Here is a 26918-nt window from a genome sequence, read left to right on the forward strand (position 1 = left end):
CAAACAGACTTTTTGTTCATTCAGGAGCAAGAAAATCTAATCTTCCTAGGCACCATGAGGTCATTTGGACCTAGCACTGATGTCATTTGTGCCTTTGTTCATTCTGAAAATCGCTCAGTTGGGGTTGTGAGTTAAACGGTGCTCTACTACGATGTGGCACTTCTCTGAAGGTGCCCCTGACACAGCCGCACTGGCTGATGCCAAATGCTCTAGATGGGCTCTTTGCGCTTCCTTCCTTTCATCCTGGCCCCCTGCTCAAAGGTGGATGACTTTATTAGCTGGAAATACTTTTGGTGGTAAAAGGAATCTTTCAAGTGGCAGTTTAGATAGGTGGAGTTCGTGGTTGGGGTGGCTGTGTGTTTGGCGGCCTGGGTCAGGCTGAGGGGCCAGTGACTTCCCTGAGACTATTTAGGTTCCTTGTCAAGGTCCACTCTGTAACACGGGCCCAGTGCAGTATGAAAATGCGGAGCCAGAGAAATAGTGCAAAGGTTGAAGTGGCTCCCTTGCATGGCCACTGCCGTGACCCTAGTTTGAATCTTGGTGCCCCATAGGGTCTCCTGGGCTCCTCTAGGAGTCATACCTGAGCACAGCTGCAAAACAAGAAAGAAGAAAAGAAAACCGTAGGCCCCTTGTTCAAAAAGCAGTACAACAGAGCTAGAAATCTAAAGGTTTTTTGCTTCTGCAGGCTTTCCTTTGACTACTCATAGTAATTAAAAATATTTAAAGAATTAAACATTTTGCACTTTGTTTTTTCTTAGACTATCTACTAGTTAGCATGCACTTATAGTTTAAAATGCAAACCCAACAACATTTAACTTCTGTGCACACTTACCAGAATCACATAATTCTTTTTCGGAGGTGGGAAAGGGCACACCCAGGGATATTCAGGAATTACTCCTGATTCTGGCAGTGCTCAGGGGACCATATGGGATTGGACCTGGGTTGGTTGTATGCAAGGCAAGCACCCTCAATGCCCCAGAATCACAAAAGTTCTATGCAGTTGAGTTAATAGTTAATTTTCTCCTAATATGTTTGAGCTGATCTATTCAAAGGCCACATACCCTGGTGCCGCTCGAGCAAATTGATGAACAATGGGAAGACAGTGGACAGTGGACTCAATTTTTATGAAAACAAAAAAAGTCATTTAATATTGAAATTTACTTTATGTGCAGAATCTGGACCACACTCAGCTGTGCTGTGGGGTGATTCCCAACATGGTGCTTGGGCTGCCCCTGGCAGTGCTCCCAGGGCCACGTGAGGCTGGGAAGAGAATCCGTTGTATGACACACACCGAATGAGTGCCGCACCACTGATTCCCCCGTCCGCAACATTCAATTTTAGTTTTATTTTTAAAAGATGCAATGGCAGTACCCAGTGTCTGCTTTATTTCCCCAACAATCAACTATTATGCTTGGTCTGTGGGATGTATATGTGAGCTGTGCCTTCGCCTGTCTGCCATATATATGTGTTGCCGTTTTAATTTGGTTTTTGCTTGGTTTGTTTTTGAGACACATCCAACAGCGGCAGCTTCCCTCGGTGCTCAGCCGAGGAGCCAGGGCTTGGAGTCAGACAGGGCTTTGAAATGCAGAGCAGGAGCTCTGGCCTCCAAGTTTGTAAAACATGTTCCTCAGGACTGGGTGAGGGCACATCTTGCCCATGGGACACCAGTTCATCCCTGGCATTCCAAGGCTCCCTGAGCATTGACAGACGCACCCCTGCACGCCCCTGAGAACAGTTGGGGAGACCTTGGCGGTCCCCTAGGAGGGATCCCCTGATGGTCCCTGCAGACCCTTACAGCACTGCATCCTCAGGACCCCGTGCCCCACCATCAGGACTGGTTGGCCAAGGACAGCAGGGAGCGGCCCCCGATCCCCCATCTTCTTCCTGCCCTGACCTCCCAAACTTCCTCTGCCACTCCGACTGGTACTGATACAGCACCCTGAACCACGAACCGTGAATAGGAACTGGGTGTAAGAGCACAGAATGTTGAGCCTTCCAAAGGGCTTTCTGCCAGGATACGCTTTCTCTCTTCCCTGCGCCATCATTCCCAAACCTCTTCCCAAGGGAGGGAGCTTTGAAAACAGTGTTGGGGGCTCCTGGGATCATACCTGGTGGTGCTGGTGTGTGGGATGGGGGTGGGTGGGAGGGGGCGGCTGCGGCTCAAACCCAGAGCCCAACACACAGCACACATGTGCTGTACCCTGTGAACTGCATCCTGTGGCCCCTGAACTGAGGGTTTTGAGCAAGAGGTGTGCAGTACTGCTGAGTCTCACGTGAGTCCCCAAAGAGCTGCCAGGGTCTGGGCGATGCTGCCGGAGCCTCAGCACAGCCGTACTCATGTCCTGCTGCTCTTGTGTGTCTTTTGGTGGGAGGTGGAATCGCTGAAGCTCAGGTCTCAGCGAGTGTAGTGGGGTAGCGTGTAGCGGGGTCTCTTGCCTGTGGGGTAGAACTGTGTTTTCCAGAATCGCTCAATGGCCTTTTCCTTTCCATCTTTCGTTGTTCAGCGTGAATCCCGGTTACTAAGAAGGCAGTTAATGTAGATGGATTGTGTGGCATTCCTTGGGATGGGCACTTGGCCCCTGAACAAAATCGCTTTCTTTTTTTAGTAGGGACAAAGGGGAAAAAACACAAAACCACCGGCTGGGCGTGCAACCAATAACATCTCCTTGGTTCTTAGAAGGGGAAACTGAAGCTTAGAAAGGTTCGAGCCGCATGTCTAGGAAGTTGGGGAGCTGTGGAAGGTGGAGCAGACCGTCTCAGCCCGGGCCTTGCTGCTTTCCACAGCCCTTGGGTTTGAGCCAACATTCTGGGGGAGAGAAAAGTAAAGGGGAGATGTACCATTGTTTCATGAACCAGTCATCTGTTCTCGGGCACTTGGGTTGTTTCCGGGATACTTCTAGAAACATGGTCCAGGAGGATTGGTCTGCCTCAGGTGCTGGGGTGGAAGGTAATTGGGGTAGAGAAGGGAACACTATGACAAAGATAATTGGAAATGATCACTCTGGATAAGAACTGTGTGTTGAAAGCACGCAAAAGAACAAACATGAAGACCTCTCAGTGTCTGTATTGCAAACCATAATGCCCAAAAGGGGGGAGAGGAAGAGGGGAGAGGGAGGAAAGGGAGGGAGGGAGGGAGGGAGGAAAGTGAGAGCAGGGGAGGGAGGGAAGGAGGGAGACAGACAGACAGACAGAGACAGACAGAGACAGAGACACATAGAGGAGAGAGAGACAGAGAAACAGGCAGAGAGATAGAGACAGAGACACACAGAGAAACAGAGCCAGAGAGATAGACAGAGGGATAGAGACAGACAGACACACAGAGAGAGGAGAGAGAGAGATGAGAAAGAGAGAGCGCTTGCCACAGAGACAGGCTGGGGGAGGGTGGTGGGAGGGAAATTGGGGACATTGCTAGTGGGGTGCAGTTCCCGGGGAGCATTGTGGCCTCTGTGCAACACACCCCCTTCATGGCCACAACATCAGCAACAATGGAGGAAAGAAGGAGAGGGGATGGAGCACAAGAAAGGCAAGCTTTTCTGACTACAGATTGTCACTGCCTCTGCTTAAGAAAGGGGCCAGAGTGATGGTAAGGCATTTGTCTGGCACATGGTCGACCCAGGTTCAACCCCTGGTATTCCATAGGGTTCCCTCTGAGCCCGCCAAGAGTAATTCCTGAGTACAGAACCAAGAATAACCCCTGAGCACTGCCAGGTGTGACCCCTAAACCAAAACAAACAAGAATTTTGAAAATGCAGAGAACATAGAAGGGAATAAAACCACCAAGATTAGGAGCCAGAGTGATAGTACAGGGAGCAGGACGCTTTCCTTGCACCTGGCCAACCTGGGTTTGATCCCCAACATCCCATATGAGCACTGCCAGGAGCGATTCCTGAGTGCAGAGCCTGGAGTAACCCCTGAGCATAGCCAGGTGTGCACCCCTACCCAAAACTAAACAAAATAAAACCCCACTAAGATCATGCTGCTTCCAGAGATAATGCTAGTCATGTTTTTGAGTATTTCTAGTATTTTAATTGTGAACTTGTATGTATTTTGTATATGTGAGATGGCTTATATGTAAAATATGATTCATTGTGAAGGTGACTTTAGAATTTTTTAACCTAATATATAATTTTTCTACATAGTTACAGTTTTTACAGCCTTATTTTTGACTGTCATATTTCTTATCTAGGTGTATCCATTTTATTGCACAGAAGATTGTTTCCAAGTTTTTAAGGATCATGAAACAATATTGCAGTTAAATTCTTATGAATTCTTGAGTTAGTATAACAGAGCTTTAAAATGGATTTACTGAGTCAAATGGGAATTCCATGTACAATTTTTGTTTTTAGGGCCAGGGAGATAGTATAGCAGATTGGGCATTTGCCTGGCCTGGTGCTGACCTGGCTTTGATCCCCAGCACTACATATGGTCCCTTTAATGATCCCAGAATACAGAGCCTGGTGGCAGCTCTGAGCATCGCCTTCTGTGTTTCCCCCACAGCAAAGCAAAACAACAAAATTTCTGTCTTCATCTGCTATGTTACCCCGTTAAGTGAGGTCGCCTTGCTGTCCATCGCAGTGCACACTGCGGGGGTTTAGAATTCTTTGAATCTGGCTCTTGCTGGATATTAGTGAGACTTTAGGAACTCAGATATGTGGGAAAAACAATCTCAATTTAATAAAGTGAAAACAAAATTAGGTGCCGGGAATCAAATTCATGGCTTCACATGCAAGACAGGTGCTCTGTCATGGGGCTCCAGCCTGGATCCTCATTTTAATTTCCAGCATGTCCTGTTGCTGGTCAGCAGGACGACTGATCTTTTCTCCCCCCTGTGTCAATAGTAATTTGTGTGTTTCTGTGAATTGCTTTTCAGGCCCTTTCTTCATTTTTCCCACAGGGGTGCTTTGTATATTCTTCACTGATTTATTAAAACTCTGCTCTTAGGGAGGATATTAGCCCTCTGGGGTTCCTAATACTTTTCTTAGCACGGGATGACAGGCTTTCATTGTAGGTCTTTTACTGAGGTCCAGACGAATGGCTTGACTTAGGGGTGGTGCCTGTGTGGCTCTGAGGGTGCCCGCCCAGGCCTCACCCATCGTCCTTCCTGGCTCCTGTATTGAACATCCACTGTGCAGCCTTTGCTTCAGTGCCATCCCAGGGGGTTCACCTCGCTTCTGGGAGCAGGGGCCCCACCCCTGGGTTCAGATGCACCCCTCCTCTGGCCCGGTCCCTCTCTGTCTCTGCTCCCAGGCTCCCGCACCCTTCCTGGTAGGCATTTGGTGGCTGGATGCTGAGTGTTTTCATACCAGTGTGTCTACTAGAAAGCAAAATCTGTTGGAAAGCCGTGTCACAGGTTTTTCCAGAACTTCCAGTTTTTCGGAATCCACCTGCCCCTGCAATTACCCCTGACCTGCGGCTTTAGGGCCCCCATGCAGTCACTGGAAGCAGAGGGGATGAGGGTGGTTCTGGTGATGTGGGCACTTGGAGAATGGAGACGGGGCCCTACCCCCCTCCCCCCCCACCTCCCGCCCCCATGCCCCAGGATGGTGCCTCCTCCCGCTTCTCTCTGAGAGGCCAAGGCAGGCCTGGGAGAAGGAGTTTCTCCCTCTCTCCAAGTTACTTTCTTTCCGGTTTGTTCATGCAGTTTCCTCCTTGAAGCACTAGAGTCAGAAGCTGAGGTCGTTGCCCAGTCGAACTCTTTTCTCTTGCAGCCCCACTTTCTTCCTGGTCCATCCTGCAGACTTGAGCACTGCAGCCTCTCCACAGGGCAGCTTGGTTGTTGTGTTTCCATAGCTGTGTGCTCTGGTGAATGAACCGTGGGGGAAACTGAGGCTTGGCAGCAGTGGGGGGGGGGGGCAGAGATGTGCAGGGTGTGGGAGATGAAAGCCTCCTGACATCTGCTTGCTTTCAGGGCACAGGGGAGAGATAGAGCTCTTGGAGATATGGGGGTGGCATGGACCGGGAAATAGAGTGAGAATTTGCAGCAAGGGGAGACCCTTCGACTTGGCTTTTTTTTTTTTTGGGGGGTAGCACCTGGTGATGCACAGGGGTTCCTTCTGGCTCATGCACTCAGGAATTACTCCTGGCAGTGCTTGGGTGACCATACAGGATGCTGGGAATTGAGTCGGCCTCATGCAAGGCAAACGCCCTACCCACTGTGCTATCGCTCCAGCCCTGAGACCCTTCAACTTTTACCCATGCTTTAGTATCACTAAAGTCAGCCTTGCAAGTGCATCTTTTCCTAAAATGGCGAGAATGCTGTAACTCAGGCTGCTGCAGGAAGAAGGGGTATTGCAGTGCGGGGAGCGGGGTGAGACTCCGCTCTGTATGCCGTAAAGCCAGGTTGAGTTGTCCAGGCAGGACTGGGGGGACATTCAACAGATGAAAGACTCCTCAGAGGAGACTTGCTGAGTTAGGGGGCCCTTGCCAGACAGACCTCATAGGTCTCTCACTGAAGACAGCCCAGGGCTTCTATTAAAATCCTGAACTCGGGCTGGAGAGAGAGGACAGCAGGTAGGGTACTTGCCTTACCTGTGGCCAACCTGCGTTTGATCCCCTGAGCCCTACCAGGAGTGATCCCCTGAATACCACTGGGTGTGGCCCCCCTCAGTCCACACCAAAGTCACCCCCCAAACAGAGCCAGCAAACAAAACAAGTTGTCAGCAACTTCTGCCTTGACTTTGCAGGGTCCTTACCGAGGCCAGACCCTTGCTGGCCCAGTGTGACGGAGGCCAAGATCAATGCCAGAGAAAGTGAGGGCTGGGGGGCAGGGGGGGCACAGCGCAGGCTGACGTTTGCTCCTGCCTTGTCCTCCAGGGCGGAGAGACATTTGCTTGCCCATGTGAATGCTGTGAGTTCCCCTCTTTCGTGCACGGAGTCATTTGTTCCTTGAGACCCAAGCGAACCATCTGTCGGACTTGGTAGGGGAAAGTATTCGTTGGCTGGTGCGAAGTCGCTTCAGGGAGGGCCTGTGTGAGTGATGAGGGCTTTGAAGTTTTTATCAAGTTGTGCAGCAGCAGCTCCTGGGGCTTCCTTAGATCTCAGTGGGAAAGGTCAGCTACCGCCCTGCTCCCCACCTGGGGTTTCAGCGAGGAACTGGGCAATTAGGCTGCACTTTTCATTGAAACCATGTCAGGAAAGGCATGGAAGGGAGAAAAAAAAAATGAAGGCAAGAACTGATGGTTGTTGGTGAAGGCCTGAAAAAAAAAAAAGGGCAAGATGGCAAGGAGCCAGTACAATTCACAGAGAGGAGCGAAAAATATAGTGAAATGTGATTTATTAAGGGCCTGGGAAAAATAGCGACAATGAACAGCCCCAGAATTTAGGAATGCTCCAGGTCGTGCTCAGTTTTCAGGGTTCTCTCTGTGGTGCCCGGCACTGGTCACTGAGAAGAGGCATGAGGTGTCAGCCTGGAGGTGCCCTGAGTCGGACAGACCAGGGTTCAGGACCCTGCACCCTCTCTGAGCTGTCAGAGTCTTTGGTTGGCCTCATAGTGTCTGTTTCCTGGGTTATGAAATAGGGCAGAACCACAAGACCAGTGTTAACGTGCCCACAGTTCTTGAATGGTTCTCATGGGCCAGACACTGAAGTCTGATACAGAGTTTTACCCCGACTTAGCCCTGTTGGGACCTTGTTACCAGTATACCTCCCCCCGCCCCACCCCGCCCACACACACATACCCAGCCACCTTCGTCCCTTAGAACTTGAACACCGTCAGGGGTCACTTCTGAATACAGAGCCAAGAATAGCCCCTGAGCTCTGCCAGGTGTGACCCCAGCCTTGCTCCCCCAAACCCTCCCCCCACCAAGACAAAAGGAAACCCAAATGCAACCAATGTAGGGAGATGGGATTGTTTCTATGATACAAAGTGGGGCTTGAATTGAATCATGTGATTGTTCCACAAATGAGATCAGTGATGGGAGCTCCTGGGCTTAACATGGGGAAAATGGGTGTGGGCCTGACTGGGGTTGGGGGTGGCTGTCTGTTGGGGGGCAGTGGCAACCATGCGTTCTGCCCTCTAGAGCCCTCCTGGGATGGGGTGACTCTGCTTATGGCATGGCCCCGGGTGTCCACTGCTATACACTGCCCACCAGAGGGGACAGTCTGAACTCGCCTTGAGAGGGTTTGCCTTAGACCTGGGGGGAATGGGGTCTCAGTGTCTCCTCTCTGTGCTGGGCATCTCTCCCCTCAGGGAGTGGGGACTCACCCACACGGCCCAGAGCCTGTGAGCAACCTGGTGACCGTGGACAGTGAGTGACCCTCCGTGTAGGCAGGGCCTGGCACCAGGGCACACAACGCTTGCCGTAGGGGGAGCATGGGGAAGGGGGCACCGCGTGGGTTCTCTGGAAACCCAGTGTATGAACTTGTGCATGAGGACGGCCCCAGCCATCCCTGGCCAGCGGGACCCCCCGGCCAGTGTTCAGGCATCTGGTGGTACCTCCCATACTTGTGTGGTGCTCTTTGGCCTCAGCCAGCCTGTTTCTTGTTGGTCCTCAGTTTCTCCTGATGGCTTCCCAGGGGTGGAGAGACTGATGCAGTGACTTTGGGGGTGCTTGTTTTGTTCACTTGAAGTCAGGTGAGTTTCCAGGGTGGGGGAGCTGAGTGATTCTGCTTCTGCAGTGGGGGATGCTTTAGGATCCTCGGGTCCTTGTGGAGAGACCCTGGAAGTCGGTCTCAGGCATGGCAGGGATCTGGGGCTTCAACCATTTGTCCCGGGGTCTGGTCCTGGAGGCTGCCCACCAGGAGGGCAGCTGCTGAGGGGCAGAAGGATGAGGGGCAGCTCAGGGCTGGCCGTGGCATTTTGGCTCGTCCAATTCCACTCTCACGGGTGGTGGTTTGGCTGGGGATGCCAGGGGTGGGTGCACAGGCAGGCCAGCACATGTGGGTAGGGCTGGAGTTGGGGGGAGGAGGAGGGATCAGTGCCCACCAGTTCCCACCTGAAACTGCCTCTTTAGGCTGCCTTAGAGTCGGGTGACATTCATAGCCCCCCACCAGCCCCTGCTGCACTCCTGGGTCCCACCTCCATGCGTGACCCACTGACTGACTGTCAGCACTGGGCTCTCAGGTGGCACTGAAGACTCGTGTGGGCATGTTAGTGTTCTCAGGGGGCATTGCCGGAGAGCTTCCCACTTCTCTTTCTGTTTTGGGGTCACACCTGGTGTGGGGAATTACTCTTGGTGGTGCTCAGGGAACCATACAAGATGCCGGGGATTGAACCCAGGTAAGCTGCACCTGTACACAAGGCCAGCACCCTCCCCGCTGGACTATCACTCCAGCCCTGGAGTCTCCCACTCCTCACCTTGGCTCTCCAATATAGTGGTCATAGCACTGGAGGTCACAGTCTGGAACCAGGACCCCGTCCCCACAGAGGCACTAGGCTGGAGATGGGGGCAAGACATTGGTTAGCCATGAAAGTTGGAGCATAGAATTGGAGGGGAAGGGCAGCCCTGGAAGGGTCATTTTGGGGTGGCCAGGAAGGTGATGTGTGAGCAGAGATGCTTTTGAAATGAGAATGCCGAAGATGAGGATTTGGGGGGTAGGAGGAACCTGGTGTAGGAAATGGCCCCCAGGATGGGGGGAGGTGGGAAGTGAGGGGTCCTCCCAGATACCTCGGGCCTTGTCACTCACCCATCCCCATCTGCCTCGTGGGTTACCTCTCCCCTGCCCATGGGCCGTGCCAGCTGGACATGCATGGGAAGGGCCACTGTGAGTGGCAAGGAGAGTGACTGAAAAGCCTTTTCTGAAAGATGGAAGCGGGTGGAGTGCCTGGATGCCTGCCTAACTGAAGAGGAAAGTGATGGGTGAGGGTACCTGTGGTGGCAGCTTCCACAACCCCCTCCTCTCTGCAACTTCCTCTAGGTCAAAACTATTTGTTAAAAAGTTGTGTGAAACCTTTGACACAAAACACTGTTACTTATGGAATCTGCCTTGAAGATGGGGTGAAAGATCTAAAATTGGAGACTATTACTATTACTAGACTATACTATTACTGTTACTATTACTAAACTATACTATTACTGTTACTATTAATGGGGCCCTTTGCGATAGCATAGTGGGTAGGGCGTTTGCCTTGCATGTGGCTGACCTGGGTTCGATTCCTCCATCCCTCTCGGAGAGCCTGGGAAGCTACTGACAGTATTCCACCCGTACGGCAAATCCTGGCAAGCTACCTATGATGTATACAATATGCTAAAAACAGTAACGAGTCTCACAATGGAGACATTACTGGTGCCCACTCGAGCAAATCGATGAACAAAAGACAGTGCTACAGTGCTTACTATTACTGTACTCCAGGCAGGTCCTGCATGGGCCGGTGTTTTCTTTCCATGTTACAGGATGCAGGACTCTGGACTCCAGGTATCTGTGTGTAAAGCATGCTTCTCAGTCCAGTGACTAGCGGTTCTTTCCTTGGTTTGTTTTTTTCAGACATACTCTGCGTTGCTCAGGTCTTACTCCTATCTCTGCATTCAGGGGTCATTCCTGAAGGGACTCAGGGGACTATATGTGATGCCGGGGCTCAAACCTGGGTTAGCTGTGTGCAAGGCAAGCATTCTACCCACTGTCCCATTTCTCCAGTTCTCTTGTTTATTTTATTTTGGGTTTTGGTGGCTCTGGAGATGGATGAACCCCCATGTGTTATGCATGCAAGACTTATTGCTGAGTCACCTCCCAAATCCCCAACTGAACTTTCTTCCCGGGACTCCAAGTCAGGGAGGACCAGGCTGGGTTTCCTAGGTGCATGCTTGCATAACTCCGCAATTTTAGATCTTTCATCCCATCTTCAATGCAGATTCCATAGGTAATGGTGTTTGGTGTCAAAAGTTTTATACAACTTTTTAACAAATAGTTTTGACCTGGAGGAAGTTGCAAAAATAGTACAGAGAATTCTTGTGTACGCCTCATCCTGCTTCCTCCAATGAAAACATCGTACATAGTTCCAGTATACTGTCAGAGCCAGGAAGTAGATGGTAGTATTTCCTGTTTGCTCAGTTTCTATATTTGTTATTAATGCCTATTTTATTTATTTTTTGGTGCTGGGGATTGAACCCAAGACCTCAGACATACCGAACATGGATTTTATCACTGTTAGAAGTTTTAAAGAAAGCGTTGCTTAAAAAAATGCTTAAAATACATCACAGTTAGGGACGAGGGATATGGCATAATGTAGAGCACAGGGTAGAGTGTGTGAGGCCCTGGGTTTGATCCCTGGTGCCACTGGGTAGGGTGGCCCCTGAGCACCACTGGGATGACCGTGGTGGCCCCTTCAGCCCCCCCCAGTGGCACTCCCCCCGCCCCCCGTCCAGTACCAAACCTTCGGTCACTGGCATATACCCAGGATGAGGCTGTGAATGTGGTTGGGAGTAGAGGAGATTCTGACCCTTTGGTCCCTAGCCCTGCTGGGTGTGGCCCCTATAAAAATGTAAACAGTGCGTCCCATTTGATCTCTAGGTTGGTAGTTCTTGGTGGTTCCATATCCAAGAGGCTCTCAGTGCTGGAGGCTCTGCCTCTCTCCTGGCTTTAGAGGTTAACGTGGTTAATAGCCCCATTCAGCAGGCAAAGGATTAGACCCGGAGACGTTAAGTCACTTGCATGAGGTCACTGAGCTCCGGTGAGTGTCAGGGCTGGCGCTTGTCTGATTCTGAGATCCGCTCCCTAAGCCCCACTCTTCCCAGTGCCTCTGTTGGTTTGTTCAGGGCGAGGCTCTGGAGACGGGTAGGCATGTGCTGGTATGCAGCCGTGTATGTGGGCGCGCACACACTCACATAGACACACACACAGACTCACAGACACAGACATAGACACATAGACGTAGACACACACACAGACATACAAACACACAGGCATACACAGACACACAGTCATACGCATACACACAGACACACACTGACACAGACACACAGGCATACACACAGGCACACACTGACACACAAACACACATAGGCATACACACAGACACAGGCATACATACACAGATGTACACTCACACATACAGACACCATACATACAGACACAGATGATGTACACTCACACACAGACACACACACATACACACGGACACACACAGACATGGACATACACAGACACACAAACACATAGACTCAGGCACACAGACAAAGACACACACACATACATAGAGACACAGACACACAGACACAGACATACATAAACACACACATACAAAGAGACACAAAGACACACACACACTGTGTACACAGCACACATGCTCATACACACGTCCCCATGCTGTGAAGAGTCCCTTTGGGGCCAGCACGGTGTGGTGTCCCCGAGAGGCCCATCTGCTGTGTCCAGCGTTGGCACTGCCTCCAGCCCCGCGGGTCGTGCCTGGGGCCCTCCTTCTCCTGCTCCCTCTTGCCCTCTTCCCAGCATGGTTCCCAGGTTGGCTGGCTTGAAGCTGTCTGACCTCCCGGGGAGCCCCCACGCTGTGCCCGCCCTACCCCAGACCCCAGCATGCAGGAAGGATTCAGGAAAGGAGACGTCTCTCAAGTCCTGTCTCTGGGAAAAAGGATTGTCCCCAGCGCCGGCAGCCCCTGTTGACTGTCTTCTCACTCACCATAGTTCAGAGCTTTGGCTGTCCGTCTAGGGCACTTTGGTCAGCCCTCAAAGTCTGGTGCCCCAGGAGTGGTCTCCAGACAAACACAGAAACCCGGGCCTTCTTCGGCCGGTTCCAGGGCTCGACTAGAGGGCTGTGGGAGTACAGGGCAGGTTGTTCATGGGGCTCCCCTGAAGTCCCTTGAGCAGGTGATAGCCTGGCTTTGGCGTCTGCACAGTCACCTATTCACAGACCCGTGCGGGTCTGGGGCACCTGGTGGCCTCCGGGGGCCGCCTGAGCACTGGGGTGGAGCAGTAGCTTGTGGAGACTTGGGGCTGCTTGGACGGGAGCGGTGATGCTGGGTGGGTGGAATGGTGAAGGCCTGCCAGGGAGGCTGGGCTGCCAGTTCAGCGGGTTTTGCTATGTGGCAAACTCTGTCCTCCCACACAGTGACTGGGTCCCTGTCACAGGGGGCAGGAAGTTTTTTTTTTTTTCCTTTTGGGTCACACCTGGCAATGTGGTTACTCCTGGCCCTGCACTCAGGAATTACTCCTGGTGTTGCTCAGGGGACCATATGGGATGCTGGGAATCAAACCTGCATTTTGAAGTAGAAGGCAAATGCCCTACCCGCTGTGCTATTGCTCCAGCCCCAGGGGTCAGGAGTTTTTCCAAGGTGGCCCCCCTCCCTTGGCCTGGGAGAAGGCTTAGGAGTGGGGGGAGATTATCTGGTTTCCGCTTTGCTGTGTGTCCCTGGGCCCCCCCTGAGCCCAGAGTGCAACTGAGGCCTCTGGTATGTCGGAATGAGGAGCTCCCCTTCCAAAAAGGGGCTGCAGAGAGAACATTCCAGTCCAACAGGTGACAGGTGCCTGCCTTTCCTCAGAAGGGCACCCAAGGGAATGAATAGTTCAGGTGTCCTTGGTGGGGGGAAGAGTGGTGGTGGTGGTGGTGGTGGTGGGGGTGTGTGTGTGTGTGTGTGTGTGTGTGTGTGTGTGTGTGTGTGTGTGTGCGCGTGCGTGTGTGTCCATTAAAGCAATTATAGCATTTTGAACATTTTCATTCATCCTGGCTGCCTCTGTGCCAGGCACCCAGGGGAGTCAGTGTCTGCTTCGGAGTGGGAGCTGTCTCAGACCCTGGGAACTTGCAAGAGTGCAGACTCCATGCCTCTTCTCTGTCACTGGCACAGGGACACACAGGGTCAAGCATGCCTGTCCCCATAAGCAAAGGACCGACCTCTCGTCCTGCCCTTCCTTGTTCTCCCTCCAGCGACAGGCCTCAGGGCCTCCCTTCTAGAACAAATTGATACCTGCTGTTTGAGGTGCTGTGCTGTCAGCCGTCCCTGCTGGCCTGGGAGAGAAGGAAGGACAGCATGGGGCAGTGTGAAAAGGGAGCAGAGCGAGGTACAGTCAGGGGTGCAGGGCAGGCACAGCCACCTGGTGGGAGGAGGGCTGTGGGGGGATCAATTTTGTCCCCACGAAAGACTCCAAGTCCTGAGGGCCAGTCCCTCTGACAGTGACCTGGTTTGGAAAGTGTCATGGCAGAGGGACTCAGTGGATGAGGACCATCCTGGGCCCTGGCCCTGGCATTCGTGGGAGCAGCAGGGATGAGTGGGGAGGGGGCAGCGGCAGAACCCACGGGTAAAGGGGGAAGAGATTGGGGGTGTGCAGCCACAAGCCAAGAATCGTGCAAACACACATGTTTAAGAGGCAGGCCTGGAACGGAGTCTTCTCTCTCTCTCTCTCTCTCTCTCTCTCTCTCTCTCTCTCTCTTTATTATTTCTTTCTCCTCTCCGCAAAATTTTATTTTGCATATCTGTACACATCGTTAAATAAATATTCATTTAAGTTTTCTCAAAGGCTGCTTTGTTGTATGTGAGGTGAGTTTCATTTGGTTGGTTTAATAAATGCTCATTTTTTTCTTTTTCTTTCTTTTCTTTTCTTTCTTTCTTTTTTTTTTTTTTTTATTAAATCACTGTGAGATACACAGTTATAAAGCTTCCATGATTGGGTTTCAGTCAATGTTGATGTCAAGAGGCTGCAGTAGTGACCTCGCGATTTTGAAATTCCGAAATTTTAACACTTAAATCTGGAGAGATTTCTTGCCAAAACCTGCTGGGTTCTGAGATTTGTTTGAGGATTTTTTTTTTCTTTTTGGGCCACACCCGGCAATGCACAGTGGTTACTCCTGGCTCATGCATTCAGGAATTACTCCAACTGGTGCTCAGGGGACCATATGGGATGCTGGGAATCGAACCCAGGTCAGTCATGTGCAAGGCAAATGCCCTACCCACTGTACTATCACTCCAGCCCCAGGAGAGGAATTTTTTTTCATTTTTTATAATTTTATTTATTGAATCACCATGAGAGCAGTTACAAAGTTTTCAAGTTTTAGTCTCAGTCATACAACGAAATACCCGCACCTTCACCAGTGCCCATTCTCCACCCCCCATCCCACATCCTCCCCCTACCTGTGGGCAGATGATTTCCACATTTCTCTCTCTACTTTGATCACATTCAATATTTTGACACCAGACCCGCCATTATTATTTGGGATTTTACCCCAACATTCAGATCTGCTGAAAAGGCAACAGTAGGCAATTTGTTTTCTATTGCTGGTAAAGAATAACTTATTATGTTGCGTGGCTGCAGTAGTGGCTGCACGATTTTGGAATTCCACAATTTTAACACTCATGACACTAAGCAGCTTGATGAGGAGCCAGAGAGGCCATTTGTGGGCGGCGACTCGGGGTCTCGTTGGGATGGGGAGGAAAAGGCCGGCTTCACCCCCATCCCGTGAGGCCCCATGTTTCTCATCACTGTGGGCCCAAACCTGACTGTCCAGTGGCCTCTGGAAGATGGTGGCCACCTAGCCGCCTAGGGGGAACAGGTGGAGGGACAGCACCCTTTTCCCCCTGGGGTGGCCCAACGACAGTAACCTACTGTGAAGTCCAGATGCATTTCTGCCAAAAGTCGCTGGGTTTCAAGATTTATGAGTCTCTGGGATCATGACTGTTAAGTAGCTTGATCAGGAACCAGAGAGGCCATTTGTGGGTGGAAACTCGAGGTCTCGTTGGGATGGCTCCACCCCCATCCTGTGAAGCCCCACGTGTCTCGTCACTGAGGGCCCAAACCTGACTGTCCAGTGGCCTCTGGAGGATGACGGCCACGGGGCCGCCAGGGGGAACAGGCCAAGGCACGAAACCTATTCCCACCTGGGGTGGTCCAGCACCAGTAGCCTACTGCAGGGACCTGGACGTATTTCTGCCAAAGCCTTTGGGTTTCGAGATTTGTTTCTGAATCTCTGGGATCATGGTCATTTAGCAGTTCAATTAGGAACCAGAGAGGCCATGCCTCCAATATAGCTGGGCCGGAGGTGGTTTGTGTGTATGCCTCCCACATACCTAACTTTTGGCAGTTTACTTTCTTGGTAAACTTTGCCCCAATATTTTGGGTTGGCCAAAGGCATAGCAGCAATTTAGGGGTATCTGGAAGTCTGAAGGCGCCATGATGCTGCTGATGCACTCGCCTCACAGGTACAGACTGACCTGCTGGCGGCACCATACCCCCTGTATTGCTTGTTATGGATATAATATAATGTCATGTGACTGCAAGAGCAGCTGTGTGCTCTAGGAATTCTAAGATTTTAATAATTAGTCTGAAGAAATTGCTGGCACAGGTTGCTTGAGTCCGAGATTCCTGTGTGTGTCTCTGGATCATGGCCACATGGGAGCTGGTGCTTCTTGCTGGTTTCTAGAAAATGGTGACCTCTGGAGCTCTTAGAGGGCAGGTGATAGGATGGCACCTGCCCCTGTCTGGAGCAGCCCAGCAGAGACGTCCTATTGCAAAGTCCTGGGCCATCTCTGCTGCAAGTTGTTCGGGTCTGAGATTTCTGTGTGTGTCTCTGGATCGTGGCCATCTGGGAGCTTAGGTAAATGGGCGGATGTGGTGTCATCTCTGTGTCCCATGAGGGCAGGGGGAAGGAGGGCCCACTCCTCCTCTGTCCTGCGAGACTTGGGATTTATTGTCACCGCAGACTTGTACCTGGTGCTTTCTGCTGGCTTCTAGAAAATGACAACCACTGGAGCTCTTGGAGGGCAGGGTGAGGGACGGCACCTACCCCTGTCTGGAGTGGCTCAGCGGAGAAGACCTATTGCAAAGTCCCAGGCTATCTCTGCCGCAAGTTACTCAGGTCTGAGATTTCTGTGTGTCTTCCCTAGCACTTGAGGCAGGCTTCCAACCATGGACCAATCCTCCTGGCCCTGGTTTTTATTATTCTTGGATCTTGTCAGAACAGATTCTTTGACACATCCTTTAGGGAACACACAGCACTTGACTTGAAGGTCAAAACTCTGAGAATGCAATCTGTTTTGTTTCATTTTTTTGGGGGGGTGGGGAGTGGGGGTGGGGCCACACCCAGCAATGCTCAGGGTTACTCCTGACTCTGTGCTCAGGAATCATGCCTGACGGGGTTCGCAAGACCATATGGGATGCCGAGGATCAAACCTGGGTCAGCTGCATGCAAGGCTGTCCGCACTGTCCTCTCTCAGCCCTGAAGGAGAGGATATTTCTGTTCATTTTTTTCCCCTGCAGTGGTACGGATGGAGCCTGAGGCTCCATCTCTGGTCCCCAGGTCTGTTTTGGGTCACCCACTTGGCTGTGCTGGGTCACGGCAGCCCCAGGAAGCGAGTTGAGGGGCCGTGGAAAGGTATCACCAACGGGGCAGTGGAGTGGGTTTGTGGGACACTCCCAAGGCCTTGGCAGAAATGGGTGGAGGCGGGCTGGGGACTTGTCCACTGTTTAGAGACTGCCCCAGGGTCTGAGGGGTGCCCAGACCCACCTTGCCCCCGCGAGAGAGCGGCAGCTCTGTGACCCCCAACACCCCCACCCCCCACACAAACACCCCAGACAGGTGAACCTCACGCTGAGGTGGGAGTGAGGAGACAGGAAGAACCCTTGCCTGAGACACAGGCCTGGGACCGGCCTTCCTGGAAGCTTGTCACTCCCTAGAGAGATTCGTGCCATCAGGGGGCTGAGGTGAAGCCTGCGTTCCCGCCCTGGGGGGCTTCCTGCAGGGGGGCAAAGACCAACACTCCTAGTGACATAAGGACGGATACCTGGCTGAGCCTTTGATGGGACTCACCCCTGCAAGAGGGCTTCAGGGGCCAATGGGCTGCACCCTCGCTTCCTCTTGGGCTCCCATTTTCAGCTTCATATAAGGGGCTCCTTTGCCCCCGGTGTGTACCCAAACTCCATCCCTCCAAAAAAAACCTCCTTCCTTGGTTTGTGACATTGTTTTGCTGCAGAGGTGGCCCAGTGGGCTTCCAAGACCACCAGAGCTGTCTTCTTGGCCTGCTGGGGGCAGATACGCCCTCAGATCCCTCTGCTGTCCCCTATACACTGTCACCTGCCTACACTGTCACCTCTGCTGGCCCCTCCACTGGCCCCGGCACCATCCCCTCCAGAATTCAGCTCTCAGCATTCTTACCCTTGCTCCCTGTTTCAGCTGTCCCCCCCCCCCCCCCCCCGCCCATGTCCCCTTTCCACCCTATACCAGTGCCTGTAGGGCAGGAGGCAGAGGACCCGGCCCTATCCCCGGAGTCCAGGCAGTGGACGGAGACTGTGCCCGCAGCGTCACAGCGGAGGGAGCTCTCCATGGACGTGAGCTGGGCTGTCGGGAAATGGGTTGGTCCCGTGAGAGGTCAGGCTGGGAAGGTGTGACGGGGAAACCAAGGCAGCATCTGGGTTTGGCTCAGTTCAGGTAAGAGGACTAGAGGGGTGAGAGATTCAGAGGAAGGGTGTATGTGTGTGTGTGTGTGTGTGTGTTCCATGGAGACTCCTCAGATAGCTTGGCTGCCCCTGCCCCTTCCCACCTCTTTTATTTATTTATTTATTTATTTATTTTTAATTTTTATTGAATCACCGTGATATAGTTACAAGCTTTCATGTTTGGGTTGCAATCACACAATGATCAAACACCCATCCCCCCACCAGTACACATTCCCCACCACCAATATCCCCAGTATACCCACCCTTTCCCACCCTCCCCCTGTCTCCATGGCAGACAATATTCCCCATACTCTTTCTCTACTTTTGGGCATTATGGTTTGCAATACAGACCCTGAGAGGTTATCATGTTTGGTCCTTTATCCACTTTCTGCACACATCTCCCATCCCGATCGATCCCCCAGCCATCTTTTTCTTAGCTATCCCTTCTCTATTCCAGTTGCCTTCTCCCCTTTGCTCATGAGGCAGGCTTCCAGCTATGGAGCAATCTATCTGTCTCATGTATCTACTTTCCTTAGGTGTCAGCCTCATGTTATGTTGTTTTATACTCCATAAATGAGTGCAGTCCTTCTATATCTGTCCCTCTCTTTCTGACTCATTTTACTAATCATGATAATCTCTATGTCTATCTATTTATAAGCAAAGTTCATGACTTCATCTCTCCTGACAGCTGCATAGTATTCCATTGTGTAGATGTACCAAAGTTTCTTTAACCAGTCATCTTTGTAGGGCACTTGGGTTGTTTCCAGATTTTGGCTATTGTGAACAGTGCTGCAATGAACATATAGGTACAGCTGTCATTTCTACTGTGTTTTTTTGCATCCTCGGGATATATTCCTGGAAGTGGTATTGCGGGATGATATGGAAGCTCAAATTCTAGTTTTTGAAGGACTGTCCATATTGTTTTCCAGAAAGGCTGGACTAGTGAGCATTCTCACCAACAGTGAAAGAGTGTTCCTTTTTCCCCACATCCACGCCAGCCCTGGTTATTTTTGTTCTTTTGAATGTGTGCCACTCTCTGTGGTGTGAGATGATATCTCATTCTTGTTTTGATTTGCATCTCCCTGATGGCCAGTGATGTCTCACCTCTTGTCAAGTCCACTGGTCACGTCTCAGCAGCCCTTGGCCCAATTGACTGTTCCTTTCCCCCAACAGTGGGATTTGCTTTCCTCTCCCTGGCTCGGGGACCCTACACTCCCCTGGTTCCCTCTTTGCCTCCCGAGAAATCCTCCCTCCTGCCTTCTGCCCTTCTGTGTCACAGCGGCCCAGGTTTGGGCTCCTGGATCTGGTCTTTTCCCTCCCTTCTCTGCTGCTTCACCCCAACTCTGGCCTTAAATACAGTCCCTCCATGGACGGTCTGGCTCTGACCTGTCCCTGAGTGTCGCTCCCCACCCAGCAAACTGTGCTCTGTGAGGTTCTGTGTGAGAGGGTCTTATACATCTATCTGATGGTCAGACATGTGAGGGTTACTTGTGACGTGTGGGGTCAGCTGTGACCTGCGAGGGTCAGTTGCAGGTTCTGCTCTGCATTCCCTGTGCCTTCAATGTCAGAAACGTCTAATCTCCACGGGCAGTCTTGGGAGGAGAAGCAGAGACGTGAGCAGGCAGCCAGAGGCAAGAGGTCTGAGTGGCCCATTCTGGAACCCAGGCAGAGCTGATTGGGTCGTGACGCCTAAAGATGAGCAGAGCAGGACAGAAGGCCCCAAGCCCACCTGTTACCCAGGCAGGAGGGGCGTGGGGCCACTCATCAATTAGCAAATGTCTCTACGGGACCTAAACCAGAATATTTCCACCACAAAGATTGCCCAGCACCAAGGACCCTCCTTGAAGTCCCATGTTCCCCTCTGCCTCAGTGTACCTCAGTGTACTATGGGGAAGGAACCAATCAAGAAGCTTCATTCTCATGTGCTTCTTCTCTTGGTTTCACCATTGCCTTGATAGCACCCCAAAAACCTCCTGTAACAGGTGCTCTGAACTCCAGCTGCACCGCATTTTCAGGTGATGGCTTAGCCGCGGTCCGTCTGGACCTTAAATCATCAAATCTCCTTGCTGTCCTCGTCTCAAGCTGTTTCCCATGGGAGTGAGAAAATTCCGGTACAACACGCCTTAGGGCTTTCAAGACCCTCGCCAGGTTTGTTTGCTTCCTCCCTGCAAAAGATTCCTCCTAGCGCCTTCCCTCAGTGAGAGATTTCCCCCAAAGACTCCCAAGTCAAATGTGCAAGAGTCAACCGCCATTCACTCCCCCAGCCCATGCTCAGCTTCTACCTTGGCGATCAAGACACTGCTCCCCTTTTTTGAGACCCCTCTGCTCCCCACTTCTGCGGCTGCCCAGGGTTCTGGCCCTGGTTGTCTTTTGTCTAGAGTATCATGGCAGGTGCTGGAGCAATAGCACAGTGGTAGGGCATTTGCCTTGCAAGCGACTGACCTGGGTTTGACCCCCAGCATCCCATATGGTCCCCTGAGCACCGCCAGGAATAATTCCTGAGTGCAGAGCCAGGAGGGACCCCTGCACATCGCCGGGTGTGACCCAAAAAGAAAAAAAAGAGAAATAGAATATCGTGGCAATTTCAGGAGACTTCCTCCACTGTCCACCTCCGAGGCTGCTCATGGTTCTGGTCCTGGTTGTCCCTCATGTAGAGTATCATGGGCAGTTTCTGCCGTCCCTTCTGTGGTAGCCACTCTCCATGAGAGCTGGCATGAGCCTTCTGAACTTCTGAAGGATAACCAGGTCATGCCAGGCCATTCTCTCCCCTCATGTCTTTCTGCAGCTTCACTCATCACTCATAATAAAAGTTCAGTGTCAGCCCAAAGGGCAGCTGCCTCTGTCCTCACCCACTCTCCTCCCGGGGCTCAGTCTCTCCCGCCCATGTTCACTCCCATGTACTGTCCCCTAAAACATTCTAGACTTGCTCCCTGCGCAGTCTTTTCTGCCCTTCCCTCCGCCTGGAAGACTTTTGACTCCACATGGCTCCATCCACTGCTGCCCACCTCTACACCCCCCTGCCCCGCTTTCCTCCGGAGCACTGTCTCCAGGTGACATTCAGGCGGTGCTTACTTATTTGTTGCATCTTTCCTGATTCGAATGTAAGCTCTGTGGGGGCACAGTTGTGTGTCTTTTTTATTCCCTGCTGTAAATCCTTAATAGTCAATGTCTGGCTTATGATAGAAACATAGCTAAAACCGTGAATTGACATTGATTTAACTTAAAAACACTCTTTTCAGAAGCCAGAGAGATAGCTCAAAGGGCATGATTGGCAGGCCAGAGTCCTGGGTTTGCACCCTGGCACTGCATGGTCTCCTGAGAGCTGCTGGTGTCCCTGAGTACTGTACCAGGGGTAACTCCTGAACACTGCTGGGTATGACACTAGTGCACTAAAATGTTGAATGCAAAGATTCTTCTCATCTGTCAACCTCCCCATTTAGTTGGTCCTTATTAATTTCTCTTGGCCTTGGCTTGTCATTTTCAGTGTACAAGACCTCTATGTCTTTCATAAAATGTATCTTGTATAAACCATGTTTCATTTGCCATATTTTAATTGTCCATTACTGCTACATGGAAATACAGTTGGTGATCTATTAACCATTTTCATTTGCATCCCACAACTCCCTAAAGTTGCTTACTAGGAAGTTTTCATTCGGTTCCTCGGGATTTCCTACATATATCATCATGTCGCTTGCACATGGAACTAATTTTCCTTCTTGTTTTCCAGTTTGGATTCTTTTTGTTTCCTTCCCTGGCTTTATTTCTGGAGCCAGGACTCTGGATGAGTACAGAAGAGAGGTTGTGAGTGGATATATTGTGTGTGTGTGGGGGGGCGGTGGGAGCTCCCAAGTCATGTTCAGGGGGCCCACAACCACCTCCTGGCAACCCTCAGCCTAGCAGGCCAGTGGGAGCCCCAGGACGCAGTGATGTTGCGGTTCTGCAGGGTGTTTGAGGACTACAGGGATACTCTGGTGCCAGGGACAGCGCAAGGCTGGCGGGAGCCTTAAGATCTATCCTATCTCTGGCCCCGTGAATGAACATTTTTACTTTATTCCAAAGACGAATTCATTTTTTTCTCTCTTCCTCCTCTCCCATCTCCTCTTTTCTCTTTCTCTCCTACCTTTGTTAGGGCCTCCCTCCTCTAGCAGTGCTCAGGGGATACTTTGGGGAGCTGTGCCGGGCAGGAATGGAACCCGGGCCTCACACAAGGCCAGTGCTCACCCCAGCCACAGCCTCGGCTTCGCCTCTCACCTGACCCCTTTCTTTTCCGGAGTTTTACAGTTCACTACGCAACACCGTGGAGTCTGTGGCAGGAATCTCCTCCTCCTTGTAGTAGCTGTTCTTATTTAAGATGTAACCATTTTTGGGCCAGAGTGATAGTACAATGGGTTGGGCATTTGCCTTACATGTGGCTGACCTGGGTTGGATCCCCAGTATCCCATATGGCCCTCTGAGCTATATGGGAATCATCCTAAGTGCAGAGCCAGGAGTGACCCCTGAGCATCACCGGATTTGGCCCAAAAATTTAAAAAAAAGTGGCCTTTTTCCCTAAGCTTGCTAATTTGAGTGCAAGTTTCTAAAACTGTTATGGATTTGTACTATTTTAATACATTTCAGTGGTATTGTTATGGATGTCATTCTGATTACTGACTAGCTCAGTGTTTTGAATCTTATTGTACAAGCGTATGATAATAGAACCAACCAACCACACACACAAAATAAAAGAGTAAAAGAGGAAATGAAAGGAAATGAGTTTCTAATAAAATATGTAATCCAATATGTAAATGCACATGCACAGATATGCTGGCACGGTGGTTTTCAGCCTTTCTGGGCCCTAGGCCCAGGCCTGGTCTGTAGAGCAGTTGCTGAAAAACACTCTACTGCACCAGGCTCTTTAGATTTCTCTGCTTGCCACCCTTTCCTCTTTTCCTTTTTTTTAAGTTTTATTTTTGTGTTTTGTTTTTGGGCAACACTCAGTGGTGCTTAGGGCTCTGCAATCAGGAATCATTCCTTGAGGGCTGGGGGTGGGTTGAGTGGGGTGGGCAGGGTGGTGGGTGGGGAGGACATTTGGGGTTCTGGGCATCGAACCACCAGGAGCTGCTACTGAGCACAGACTGGGAGTTGCCTTGAGCACTAGTGGTTCTATTACCCTAATCCTCCTTCCCCTCTCCCCCCCCAAAAAACCCAACAAAGAAAACAAAATAATATCCCCAAATGTCAAAAGCAGCGGAACTAAAGAACATAAAGACTCAATAACAAATATGAAAGAATCTGAGAATTAATTCATGAACTCAAATGCAATATAGTTGAAACCATGCCAAAATATCAACAGCAGCAACAAAAAATGATGATAACGTGCAAGTTATATCAGACAGAGTTCAGAAGAACCATGTTTGTGGCATAAGGGTTCCAGAAGGAGAAGATAGGAAGGGGATGAAATCTTTATTTTTCTTAATTTTTTTTTTCTATTAAGGTTGGATGGTTTCTTTGGCACATTATCTGGGACCCAAGCCTTTCAAATAATAACATTCGCTATGTGGAATTACTCAGTTTTCATCCTTGTATGCTCTATCAATTTTTATTCACATTTTAGTATTCATAATAATATATCATGACTGCATTAGATTTAAACTCCCATGAGCAACCCTATGAGAAGAATCCAGTTTTCCCCTCAATTTTTATTGAAGCATAATATAAATATCATTTACAGTACTTTTAATGATAGACTTTCACTCATACTCAGTATTCTTTATTTTTTTTTTAAGTTTATTTTTTCATACTACACCCACCACCAGAACCTCAGCCACGCTCTGCCAGTGAACCGTGGGTTCCACCTCCACAGAATTTGTATTTGAAGTAATAATAACAGAACGTCCCTAAGCTGAGAAAGGAATTAAATACCCAGATCCAAGAAACTAAAAAAGTTCTAAACAAAATAAATCCAGGCAAATGCACACCAAAACAAACACATAATAATTAAGATGATTTAAAAAACAAAACAAAGATAAAGAGAGAATCCTGAAAGCAGCAAGAGAAAAGCAAAAGAGGTTTATATAAGGGAGCACCAGGGAACACCCATCATATTTCTGCACAGAAGCTTCACAAGCCAGTTGGGATTGCTGTGATATAAAGCGCAGGATGGAAAAGATTGCCAATCGAGAATACTCTACCCAGATAGGTATCACTTAACTTTGAAAGAAGAATCAAGAATTTTTCAAGCAGTAGTTAAAGGCATCAGTCACTTCTCAACCAGCCCTGTCAGGAATATTTAGGTTAAGACTTATAGAACAGGAAAAGAAACCTACTTGATAGTAATAAGACACCTAGGAACAATAGAACATGGGAGAGAAGAATAGGACAGGGGTCAGGAATGTAGCTCAGCAGTATAGCACGTGCCTTACATGTGTGAGGAGCTTTGTTCAGCCTTCTAGCAACACACACACACACACACACACACGCGCGCGCGCGCGCACACACACACACACACACCCAGCTTTTTTCCAAAAGGAAAAAAAAGATTTATTTTCAATTTATGACTCTTTGTTCCCCCACCCAGTCTCTTTAAGTGTCATGGTCACAGTCATGGTCCTCCCATTATTCATTGACTTGCTCGAGCGGGCCCGGTAACATCTCCATCGTGAGACTTGTTGTTACTGTGTTTGGCATATTGAATACGTCACGGGGAGCTTGCCAGGCTTTGCCGTGCGGGCGAGAGAATTTTAAAATTTTAGATACTTTACATTTTAGTCCTAAACTTCATTGTCTACACACCAACATCCAATTATGATGAAGGAGAAATTGAGAAGTTCTACATGGAGCTGGAGAAGTTCTATAGAGAAGACCACACCTTCTACAAGATCATTGTTGGTGATTTTAATGGGAAGATAGAACTGAGAAGATCAGCTGAACTCCACATTGGGACCCACAGCCTAGAATGGAACAAACAGGGTGAGAGACTATCTGAGTTTATCATGTCGACCAAGAACATCTTCAAATGCAATAGTTATGTGTACCTAGGTCGAGAAGTCAATATGATGAATGACCTTGCACCTGAGTTGCACAGGAGGAAGACAGTGGCTTGAAACGCCTTCAAGAGCATCAAAGAAATAGCTAAGAGGATGAAGAACCTCTGGCTCCGGACACATCTCTTTGATTCCACTGTTCTTCCTGCATTAACATACGCCTCAGAGACCTGGGCCCTATGAAAACAGGATGAGAACGCTTTTTGGGTCTCCCAAAGAGGAATCGAAAGAGCTCTGCTTGGAGTATCACGCTTTACTGAAATGAGAGAAAGAATCCGGAGTACCGACCTTCGTTGATGGTCAAGAATCAAGGACACAGTCTTGTTTGCCAAGGTCAAAAATCAGATGGGCTGCACATGTAATGAGATTTGGAAATGACAGCTGGACTAAAGCCATTATCGACTGGATTCCACAGGACGTCAAAAGATCACATGGCCGCCCAACTACGAGATGATGGTCAGACTTCTTTGTCAAGACCTTGAAGGATCGGTTTGAGGCTCTTTGTGTTCCCAGAATGAGCAGACGATATTGGGCGACACTAGCACGTGACAGGGATGAATGGAGATGTTATTGGTGCCCACTCAAGCAAACCGATGAGTACTGGGATGTTAAGTAATCAAGTGAAACCTCATTTTTAGTTCTTTTAAAAGTATCTTTTCTGTTAAAAATTTTTTAGGTTATTTTGGATAAGTTTTGATAGTTTGTAGTTTCAAAGTATAAATTTAATTTCACTGAAATTTTAAAAATTTATGTTCATAGAAATACTTTCTAATATTTTGGGCAGAAGACTGAGATTTTCAGTGTAAAATTTGATACTGGTAGCTTCTCTTTCCTTTTTTATTTTGTTAAAATGTATCAGTTTTACTGGACTTTCAAAAAGTCTTTTGGTTTTCATTATTTTCTCACTTATATTTTTGTTTTCACTTGTGAATTTCTGTTCTTAAGTTTACTATTTCATTTTTCTGCTTCAGTAGGGAATATTGCTGTTTTTCTTGATTATGTGTTTGTGTGTGTGTTTTGGGTCACACTCAGTTGTGATCAGAGTTTACTCTTGCCTCTGTGCCCAGGTATCACTCCTGATGGGGCTAGAGGGAGAGACGGGCGTACTGGGGATTGAACCCGGATCAGCCATGTGCAAAGTAGACTCCCTAGTTGCTGTATTATCACTCTTCCACAACTATTTTATTTTTAATTCTTGAAGTAGAAACTTAGATTATTGGTTCCCCTTATTAAAAAAAGAAGTATTAGAATTTGATATTATGAATGTCTCTTTAAAACTTTGTTCAAATTATTTCAAAATACTTCAGTTTTTCTTGGGAATCTTTTTCTTCTTTACCCCAAGAAATGGATGAATATCATTTCCCTCTAATCTGTCAGAAAATGTTGTGCTATTTTTCTGTTAACTGATTTACATTTTAATTCTATTATGATCAGAGGATATACTCTTAATTAAATTCTTAAAAATTACGAAGATTGTAAATGATCCGACTAAAACTCCTTAAATAATAAAAGTATCAAAATGACATGAGGGAGGGCATTTCTTTTTTAATTTTTATTTTTTTTAATTGAGTCACTATGAGATACACA

This window comes from Sorex fumeus, unplaced genomic scaffold, assembly GCF_029834395.1.
Source record: "Sorex fumeus unplaced genomic scaffold, SorFum_2.1 ptg000051l, whole genome shotgun sequence".
In the NCBI taxonomy this organism is placed as follows: domain Eukaryota; kingdom Metazoa; phylum Chordata; class Mammalia; order Eulipotyphla; family Soricidae; genus Sorex; species Sorex fumeus.